Here is an 11531-nt window from a genome sequence, read left to right as displayed (position 1 = left end):
TGTTTGTAAAGGAGATATTAATCTTAAGCATGTTCATACCGGCAAAAAATTGGATGATATATTTACCAAGCCACTTGACGAGACAATGTTTTTTCACTTAAGGAGTGAGTTGAACATCATTGAGTCTTCTAACTTGAGCTAGACTCACTCGGGTGCATGCAAGGGCATGAGCCTACTTGATTATTCCATGATGCTATCAATATGACACTATCTTGTATCTTGGAAAACTATGCTCCCTTGTATTGCATCTAACCTTTTGTAGTTACTTGGAAGAACTACACTTCACAAGATTGCCACCAACTCACATAAAAAGTAATATTGTCAAGGCCAAATATGAAGAACCCTTTCTTGGTAGATGAAGGAAGAAGACAACAAAATCATATCCTTGACAACTATTTGATGGCTAAATTCACTCTTGTCATTTGTATACATTATGTTCTTTCTTGCATTACAAACCCATCTAGGTGAAAAGTGAACCAAAATGACAAGGATAGCTCCCAGCTCAAGATGATCTTCACCAACATTGGGTATCCACAACAAGTTCACCTACAAGCCATGTCATCAACATCATTCGAAATTATGTACTCATATCCTTGATAAAGCTTTACACCAAGCCATGAGGTAAAGCAACTCAAGTGATATGAATACATTAAAACGCTTAACAAAAAATGGCAACCCCATTTTGCGCTTAACGATGAGTATGACCTATTTTCAAACATTCTTGGTTGGCTCCTCAAGTCAATATACTCTAATAGTCATCGCCCAACATCTAGATGAAGATTCTTGTATGGTTCATATTTTCATTGCATGCTTTCCTGAAACCATTCAATTTTCATCTAGCTGTAAGAATTCTATGCAAATATTTTAAAATTTCCTTGAAAATCAATTGAATACTTTGTGAGAGATTTGGCAAAAATATTTGAGAATCTTTATTGACAAAATGGCCAGGGAGGATTTATTTGAAATTTGAAATCGTCCCACAATTTGTATCCCATATTTTTATGTAGCTAAAGTTTTCATTTGGAACTTGGTCTCTTGAGATGGGAAAAGCGGTCCCACGGATTTCTCCCACAGGCCCAATATTCATTCTCGATTCTACCGAACCACTTTGCCTTGGAGACTCCCAATTTTGCTGCTAGGTGAGATTTTAATAATAGTCTCTATTTTATCAAAATGGGAAGAAACTTCTATTGATCCCACAATATAAGTGGGATAAACATCTAGGATCCCTTACAAAATTGGGGACAAATTTCAAGGAACTCTTATCAAATTGAAAGGGGGAGAAATTTCAAGAAACTCTTACGTGTAGAAAGGGGGAGAAGTATTAAGGAACCCTTATCAGGAAGAAGAGTCCAGGATCCCTTAATCTCAAGGAACCCTTACCCTCTGACCTTTTTTGGAAATTAATGCCAAAGGGGGAGAAGTATATCCAATCTTCTAAGCTTCCAAGGGTACAAATATCTTCCAGTGGGAGAATATGTATTCTGGCGGGAAATATCATTAAGGGGGAGAAATATCAAAGAGTTATTTGAGCTTATGCTTACCCTAAGGAGAGTTTTCTAAGAACTGGATCAAACTTGTCTCACCCTATCTACTCCCAAAATATGCATGCTATGATTCAGAAGGAGGGGAAATCCTACATATTCATTCTTAGGGGATAAATTTCTAGATATTCTTGGAGACATATCTATCATCAAATCATATTTCTCATATGTCTTTCATGTCTTTGTACTTCTGAAGCTCTTTGCATCTTTACAATAGAATACTCTTGCGGTATCTAACAATTGTTTTCTCAAGTGTACTCCTACTGCTAAAAGGCTCAAGATCCTCAAGGTAAGTATATGCATCATATCCTTGTTTAGGATGATATCTTATCTCTTGCAGATATTGTTTTGAAGAGTGAGTCTTGAAAATGGAAATCTTTCATCCACATATGTTTGATGCATATAGCCAGGACACATGACTTGTCTTGTTCTTTTTACTATGTGTGTACCCATGTAGTCCAAAGCAAACATCTCTTAAAAGAGATTGCACACATTTAGGGGGATCATTTATCAGTCATGTATCTTTCAAAGCTGTCACGTTATAATTCCTATATATATTTGAAGCTTTGATTGTATGTTTTCATCAATTACAAAAAAGGGGATATTGAAAGCACATATGCCCCCTTGGTGGTTTTGATAATTCATGACAACATACATTATCTCTTGGAATAATACTTTTACCTAGTATATTTCAAATATAGCCCATACACTACAAGAAATATGGTAACTTGCAACCTTAAATATTGGTCACCGAATGGTCGTTGCTTTCCATTTGCGACCTTTTTACGACCAAAACCAGACGGTCAAAAGCCGAGCGTCTCTAATAAACTATAACGACCTTTCTTCTGGATTGGACATAGACATTTACAACCAAAGAAAAGGTCATAAATTAGAATCATCCCAGTCCACTCCGGTCGCCTACATGGGCCAAGCCAAATAATTCAGCCCAATTAATGTTTTTTCTCTTTGTTTTGCTTAGCTGCATGGGCCTGGCGTAATAATTAAGGCTTCTTTATTTTCTTTGCGTCATGCACTTATTTGGCCCTTGGCCTTATTAGATTTATTTTTGTTTTTGTTCCAGAATTTGATTTCATTTTATTTTTGGTCCTTTCCAGCCTAATTATTTGTCGAGTATTAAATCCAACACTATTTCATATTCAAATCAAGAAAACTCCAAGTCGAATTAAAATCATCCATCATATAACATCACATAATACATCTTCCAAGTTTACATAACACAATAAGTTATTGTACAACTCCATGACGTTGTTCTATAATACTATGATATTGCATCCATGATAGCTAATTGCACAAAAGAGTGAATGAAATAAACTGCGAATATCCAGCATCATAGTTCTGTAGACGGGCTTCTCAGAAGTGAGCCAAGCTGTAAACTAGAGTCCGTGAAAGCTGCAACCGAGAGAAGAATCTGTTAGTAATTGATGATGCCCAATTTATTCAGTGTGCAATCAGGAAGACACAAGAACTTAAAAGAGTTCATTCAATGTTACAAGATTGTGTTTTTTGTTTGACAGCTCCTACTGAAAAAGTAGAATCACGTGATAGTGCTAGTTTTATGTGCGTGTAGCGGTTGCTAGTTAGGAGGCAACCTGATAACTTGATAAATGTAGAGCCATGGTTTTAAGTGTTTGCATACAAAAAATGCTCGACTGTTTAGCAAAGATAGGGAATATGGAAATTCATCACTCAGAATGCAATTTTGCACCACAAGCAAGTACATATACTCTCATGGACTGAATAAAGGGCACCTCACATTTTGTTTGAGAATGCTAATCTCTCCAAGGAACTCTAGAAAAACGAGCAAAACCATCCAATCATACATTAGCAGTCCTTTGCCAGTTTATTCAACTAATGAGCACACATAAACTAAGAGCAGATGGCATCCCAGTGTACATATGCGGTAATTGTGTTGGTTTTTTGTCGGCCACACAAAACAAAGAGCTGATTAAACAACCCATGTCGCATCTAATACCAGACAAAGTGAAGAACCACCCCAATGATCGTTGATGAGTTGGTGGCCACTGGACAGTACTGAGACGACCCGAACGAACCTCCAATGCAGAGTGAATCTAACACTCACTTTACCTCCTCAGACTGAACAAAGTGGCCTTCTTAAATCAGGCATCTAATAGATATCGCTAGGCTCATCTACTGATGAGTCGCTAATGCTGTACCGCACGATGGTAGAGAGATCCTAAATTCGGTGTAAGATGAATTCGTGAATTCAGTTAACTATGAACCTTAATTAGTACTGTACCGTGCCCCATCTACGGTGCGTATGAAGGGAAAGAAAACAAAGATGGTGGCTTTGAGGAAGCGGGGAGGGAGGAGGGACTGACAGGGCGATCCAGAAGGCACCGACAAGGGGGACGACGCCCCAGACTAGGCCGCGGGCGATCCCCACCGCCTGCCGGATCCAGTGCACCGCATCCAACAACTTGTCCTTTAAACCAAGAACAAACACCGAACCTATCAGAACCCCACGAAGTCGTTAGGATACGCGGCGGCGGTGGCAGTGGCATGCATACCTTGTCCAAAGATGCGTCGGGGTCGAGGTACCGGGCGAGCCTGGACGGGAGGGGCTTACCGGTGTCAGATCTGGCCACCTCTGGCCTCGCCGTTGCCGGATGTGGCAGATCCCACCTCAACTCGCCGGAATCGGGTGGAGCAGAGGAGTCGCGGGAGGGATAGAGAGAGGGCTCGCGAGGGAGAAGGGCTCACGGTGAGTGAAGGGGATGGGAGAGAGGAGGAGGGTGTGGGGGAGGCCATGTATGGCGGGGAGCTCCGCGGGAGGGAGGTGGTGGCGGCAATCTGGAAGGGAGGAGGTGGCGGCTGCGATCTGGAAGGGAGGAGGAGGGGTGTGCGGGGGAGAGATGGGCTAGGGTTTGCTCCGCGGGGAGAGAGAGAGGAGCTCACGGTGGGTGGGTGAGAGGATGAGGGGTGTGGGCTGTTGGATCTGGAAGTATCTGACGGTATCTGATGCTTGATCCACGTGACATGTCCATAGACCAATCAGAATGGAGTACATGCTATGATAACGTTATGACCATCTAAATTGGTCGTAATCGATTAAAAATACACGCTACTAGTCAGCTAGATGATTTTGTCTAGAAATCATCCACCCAGAAGCCGCCCGATCTACACATTGGTGATCGTTTGATCACACCAATATGTCATGACAACACTGAGCGTGAAAAAGCTTCAACACAACATCGATGACATCCCATGAACCTCTCTTGCAGCTCTCAACGACATGCCAAGAGCTCCAATGCAGCACCACGACGCCCGGCGAAGCTCTATTCACGGTGAGCTCCAACGCAACATCAAATCATTTTTAAAATTATTAGACCATATTTAATGTACAATTAATCAAATGGTTGGGTGTCAAAAGTTTTTGATCCACCTCTCGTGAAAAAGACAAATTTTCGCTGATTCAGCTCGGAGCGGGTCAAATTTGAAATGTGGCTGCCTTATAGATTGCTCTTTATTTTTTCTAGAAGTCATTTATAGGTACATAAGTACCTATTTAATCAGAGAAACACCAAAAGTTTTCCAAGATTGAACTACTAGCTAGGAATGGTAATGCCCTCTGTTTTGAGCGCATTTTGAAATGGGCATGAAAAATTTAAAAATAATTCAAAAAATTAGAAAACCTTCGCGTTTTGTCATTATATGTAACCAAGTTAACAGGAAAAATAATTAACTTGTAATACGATAATTAGTTTTAAAAGAGTGTTCTCAGAAATGAGCTATGATTTATGAAGATTCATGGCTTCAAGCCAAATGATCAATTTTATGGCCACATTCATGGCATAGTTCGTTCAAATCACCTCATATTATGCACAAGGGTGCATCTCGGAATGTCAAACAATGTTGCCTCAGGAATTTTTCGTATTCTTTGGAGGAAAATTCGTTTTGCATTTTTCGAGTGCCCAAAACGAGTTGTTTTGTGAAGGAGCTACCATATATTTGTTGCAAAATTGGACCAAATAATTTTCTAAAATATTAGGTCATATTTAATGTACAATCGACTAAATGGTTGGGTGTAAACAGTTGTGAGACTCCTCTCTTGAAAAAGACAAATTCCCCCGATTTAGTTGGAACCGGGACAAATTTGAAGTGCACGTGCTTCATAGATTGCTTTTTATTTTTTGCAAAAATCCTTTCTAGGTACAGAAGTATATATTTAATCATAGAAACACCAAATTTTTTTCAAGATCCAACAACTAGCTAGGAACGGGCATGCCCGTCGTTTTGACCGCATTTCGATATGGGCATGAAAATTTCAATAAAAAACAAAAAATTGAAAAACCTGGACATTGTGTCATTACATGTGACCAAGTTACTAGGAAAAATAATAAACATGTAATATTACATTTAAAAAAAAGGTGTTCTCAAAAGTGAGCTATCATGTGTGAAGATTCATGGCTTTCGAGCCAAATGATCAATCTTATGGCCACATGCATGGCATAGTTTGTTAAAAAGATATAATATTTTGCACAAGGGTGCATCTTGGAATGTCAAACAATGTTGCATAAGGAAGTTTTCATTTTTTTTTGACAGAAAATTCATTTTCCATTTTTCAAGTGCCCAAAATGAGTTTTATTGTGAAGTACCTACCATATATTTGTTGCAAGATTGGACCAAATCATTTTTCTAAAATACTAGGCCGTATTTAATGGTTGGGTGTCAAAAGATTTGATCCATCTCTCGTGAAAAAGACAAATTCTCGTCGATTCAGGTGGAGGCGGGTCAAATTTGAACTACAGCTGCCTCATAGTTTGCTCTTTCTTTTTCCCAAAAATTATTTTTAGGTACACAAGTATCTATTTAATCAGAGAAACATCAAAAGTTTTTCAAGATTCAACCACTAAGTAGGAACGGTCATAACCGCCGTTTTGACCGCATTTTGAAATGGCCAAGAAAAATTCAAAAATAATCAAAAAATGGAAAACCTTTGCATTGTGTCATTATATGTGATAAAGTTACAAGGTAAAATAATAACCTTGTTATACGACAATTATTTTAAAAAAGTGTTCTCAGAAAATGGGCTATCATGTGTGAAGATTCATGGGTTTCAAGCCAAATCATCAATATTATGGCCACACTCATGGCATAGCTTGTTCAAATGATCTCATATTTTGCATAAAGGTGCATGTTGGAATGACAAACAATGTTGCCAAAGGGACTTTTCATTTTCTTTGCACAAAAAAATCACTTTCCTTTTTTCGAGTGCCCAAAATGAGTTTTTTTGTGAAGGACCAACCAAATATTTGTTGTAAAATTGGACCAAATCATTTTTCTAAAATATTAGTCCATATTAAATGCACAATTGAGCAAATGGTTGGGTGCCAAAAGGTTTCGATCCACCTCTAGTAAAAAAGACAAATTATAGCCGATTTAGTAGGAAGCGGGTCAAATTTGAACTAGAGGTGCCTCATAGTTTCTCACGATTTTTAAAAAAAATAATTTTTAGGTAAATAATTATCTATTTAATCAGAAATCTAACAAAAATTGGCAAGATTCAACCCCTAGCTATGAACGGTCATGTCCGCCGTTTCGACCGCATTCTGAAACGGGCATAACAAATTCAAAACAAATCAAAAAATTGAAAAACCTTCGCGTTTTTTCATAATATGTGACCAAGTTAACAGGAAAAATAATAAACTTGTCATATGGCAATTATTTTAAAAAAGTGTTGTCAGAAATGAGCTATCATGTGTGAAGATTCATGACTTTCAAGCCAAATGATCAATCTTATGGCCACATTCACGGCATAGTTTGTTCAAATGATCTCATGTTGTGCACAAGGGTGCATATTGGAGTGGCAAACAATGTTGCCTAAGGAAGTTTTCATTTCCTTTAGATTGAAAATTCATTTTCCATTTTTGGGTGCCCAAAATGTGTTTTTTTCTGAAGGACCTACCATATATTTGTTTTAAAATTGTACCAAATAATTTTTTAAAATACTAGGCCATAGTTAATGTACAATTGACCAAATGTTTGGGTGTCAAAAGCTTTGATCCATCTCTCGTGAGAAAGACAATTTTTTGCCGATTCTACTCGAAGCCGGTCAAATTTGAACTACAGCTACATTATAGTTTGCTCTTTATTTTCGCCAAAAATCATTTCTAGGTACACAAGTATATATTTAATCAGAGGACACCAAAATATTTTCAAGATTCAACCACTGGTAGGAATGGTCATACCCGCTGTTTTGACCGCATTTTGAAATGGCCATGAAAAATCCGAAAAGAAATCAAAAAATGGAAATCCTTTGCATTGTGTCATTATATGTGAGAAAGTTACCAGGAAAAATACATGGTGTGGTGGCTTGACGTCGAGGTTTGGATGGTGCTCGAGGGCCCCAACTCCAGAGCGGGTGAACTTGCATGCCACCCGCATGGTCACCGCTTGACCGTTGTGTTGCCACGCGTTCTGGGTGGAATAGGCATGTCTCATGGGTTGGACAATCCCTACGTAGGTGTTAGGAAGAAGAATACAATAGAAGAATCTCATGAGGAGAGTGAACTAAGCTCAAACATGAATTAGGACCCAAGTGTTTGATTAGCGGTGCATGTAATGCACATAGAAAATGGGCCTAAATTTTGGCCTAGGATGATCATCTACTAAGGAGACTCTGTTGGCAAATTTTTATCTCAAATGGATGAACCTAGATGGCACTTGCTTTGCAAAGTAGCACACTGTGCACAAATATAGATATCAAAGCTAGGATCAAATGATTGAATGGATTGAGCTGAAATTTGGTGTATGATTTAAATTTGGGCATATGAAGGCACTGTAAAAAAATTATACCATTTGGACATGCCAAAGTGACACTTCCTTCACAATGTGCCAATCTGGACAGAAAATGGTACTTGAAACTGGGCTCACATAGATGATTGGATTGAGCTGAAATTTGGAGGAGGATGATAATTTGGGCACATTAAGGCACTGTAAAAATTTCATAAAATTTGGATAAACAAAAATTGTACTTCCTTCACAATGCTCTCTACTGAGAAGAATATTGGGAAAAATATTGAGGGAAACTGGCTGAATAAATGAGCTAATATTTGCTGGAGTGAGGTTATATGGTTAGTTTAATTCCATGGTAAATTGTCATCAACTATAAAGCACTATAAAACGTAGTTGCTTCACAAACTGAAAATATTATCAGAAACAAAGATTGGATGATGACCTCACATGGATTGTTAGATGGGGCTAAAATTTTGGGGAGAGCTATGTGTTGGGCACGTAGAAGATGTGAAAAAAATTCAACTCATGAGGATATTCCTATCTAGTACTTCCTTCACAAAGTTGTTAGCTGAACACAAACTTTGGAAATTTGCGGAGAAAGATTTACTAGGCAAATGGTAATGAAAGTTTTTATGAGGCAATGATTTGGATAGGAAAGAGTGCCCAAAAAATTTGAGGGTAATCAAAGAAGCACAAATAGCACTTCCTTCACAAAGTTTTATTCTGAACAGAATAGGAAAATTAATATTGCTCAATTATTTTCGAACTATGGAAGGAAGGGTTTTCACATATTTGAGGAATATATGATCCAAATTATTTTTCAGAATTTTTCAAGAATATTTGGAATGACAGAATAGTAGGTTGCTTGAGAAACTAGGAAAAATTTCACACATGGACATGACACGTAGGCAAAACTGATGATGTGGCAACTAGTCGTAGCTATGACCATCTATATTGGTCATAATTAGCTACAAATTAGGGAGCAGAACAGGGCTATCCGCTTTACGACCATTTCCAGTAAGGAAGTTACGACCTTTCTGATGACAATGGTCGTTTGTTTTTGGGGTTAGGACCCCTCCAGACATCTTACGACCAATTGGTCTCAAATGGTCGTAAATTTACGACCAATTGTGCGAGTGTCACTGACAGAAGGTCGTTAGTTGACATATTTCTTGTAGTTATGGAGAGTATTGGCTAAGGATTGTGTGGAGAAGCCCCAAGAAGAGGAATGAAGAGGGTTGGCCAACCTTCAAGCTTCAAGACTCAACATTTTATATTTTGTGAGAAATCACATTTGAGTACATAGGAAATCGAGTACTATTAAAAGGGATGAGGTATCTATGATGTCCAAAGCGTAAATATCCGAAATCGGTGCCATCAAGTTTTTCCACTCGGAAATACCGATTTTCATGTGAGACTGAACCTATGCCAAAACAATATCGTCTCGGTGCCACCAACTTTCCATTCGGTGCAACCGAAGCCAGTGACCAACTTTCTGGTTAGCCATTTTCAAGAATCGTTACCAACCAGTTTTGAGAATTGGCCTCAACAAGATTTGGACCAACTTTTTGGTTATCCATTTTCAATAATCGGTACCACCGAATTTTGAGAATAGGTCTCACGAAGATTAGGACACTCCCTAGGACACCCATATCGGTACCACGGAGATTTATTTGTCGATCTCACCGAAAATACAAAAGTTGCCATATTTTGCACTAGTCGTGGCACCGAGTTGGATTTTTGTAGATGCCTATACATACCTTCTACGACCTCTCATTCGCATAGGAAAAATTCAAAATAGGTCCACACTTATCATATCTGAGAGAGAGCCACCAAGTCATGTGTTGAGATCTAGATATTCCATTCCTACCATATGAATCTTTACTTCTAGCCTCCCCAAGTTGCTTTCCAACCAATCAATCTCTTCTTCCCAAGCCAAATCTGTGAGAGAGTGATTGAGTGTTGAGGAGACTATGTTTTGAAGAACAAGAGCACATAGTTCATCGTACTGCCGCATCTATTAGCTTTTGGAGAGTGATGTCTCCTAGATTAGTTAGATGTCGCTTGGGATCATCCTACTTCGTCTTGTCGAGTTGAACCAAGAAGTTTGTACATGCAAGGAGATCGCATACTTCATGAAGATCTACCACAAGAGAGGCTAGTCCTTCGTGGATGTAACCCGTCATGGAATAGACAAGGTTGCTTTTCGGTGGACCCTTCGTGGGTTGAGCCCTCCATGGACTGTCATGGCCGTAACCCTACGTGGGTTGAAGTCACCATCAACGTGGATGTATGATAGTACTACCTATCGGAACCATGCCAAAAATCACCGTGTCCATCTTTGCATTTGATCTTCCTAAACTCTACTCCTTACTTTGCCTATGCATATCTTTACGTTCCATTGCTATACTTGTAGACTTGCATGTGTAGGGTGTGATTGACTTTCTCTAATTGGTAAAATCTGACAACAATTAAATTTGGGAAAAGCGTAGGTTTTAATTTATCAAGTAGTCTATTCACCCCCCCTCTAGACATCCCTTCTAGTGATCCCTCACATATCTTGGTCATAGGTTGTGTGCAGAGTTACTAATACGTGGGTCCCCAATGGAGGGCCCATCGGTCAGCGATTGCATAGTGGGCAGAGGGAAAACAGTGCCAAGTAGGTCTACACATCATCTGAAACACTCCTAAATCTTCCTTTTTTTTCTGTTTTCCAATATTTGTTTACCAAAATTAAGTATTCTTTTTTCCAATGGACAACAAAAATCAAGTTTTTTTCTTTCTTCCTTGTTAAATATTTTCATCCAAAGAGTACCTTATGTTGTAGAAGTTGGTGAAGATGTTGCACATGGTGAAGGCCATGAAATATCTCCCACACTAGAAGACTTTGTCGAGGAGGAAGTACATATCAAGGTAGTTATTGAAGTGAGGAATGAGCCCAATCACAAGGCTATTGGCACGAACCTCTTCAACGTAGGTTAGGCGTGTCAACTACATCTTCTTTTCTTTGGCTCTGGCTTTTTCTTGAAGTAGAAGGGGGTGTAGATGGATGTGAGGTCGAGTTGAGAGAGAGATATGTAGATAAGGGGTGATTAAATAGCCGCTCACTCTTTTGATACCTCTCCAACGTATATATAATTTTGGATTGTTCCATGCTATTATATTATGAGTCTAGGATACTGTATAAGCAGTTACTTGTTCTTTTATATC

General features: G+C 38.8%; 1 long non-coding RNA gene across 1 annotated transcript; it reads right to left on the bottom strand.

Annotated features, from left to right (window-relative positions):
• Positions 1-2722: 2722 nt before the first annotated feature.
• Positions 2723-4481, bottom strand: LOC123439529. The gene is made up of 3 exons (XR_006630106.1): positions 4094-4481; positions 3905-4008; positions 2723-2954 (listed from the first exon to the last, which is right to left on the bottom strand). It is a non-coding gene; the product is annotated as an uncharacterized LOC123439529 (long non-coding RNA).
• Between the last annotated feature and the right edge of the window lie 7050 nt (positions 4482-11531).

Source organism: Hordeum vulgare, chromosome 3H (assembly GCF_904849725.1).
Source record: "Hordeum vulgare subsp. vulgare chromosome 3H, MorexV3_pseudomolecules_assembly, whole genome shotgun sequence".
Classification (NCBI taxonomy): domain Eukaryota; kingdom Viridiplantae; phylum Streptophyta; class Magnoliopsida; order Poales; family Poaceae; genus Hordeum; species Hordeum vulgare.
This window is presented reverse-complemented; position numbering and strand designations above follow the sequence as displayed.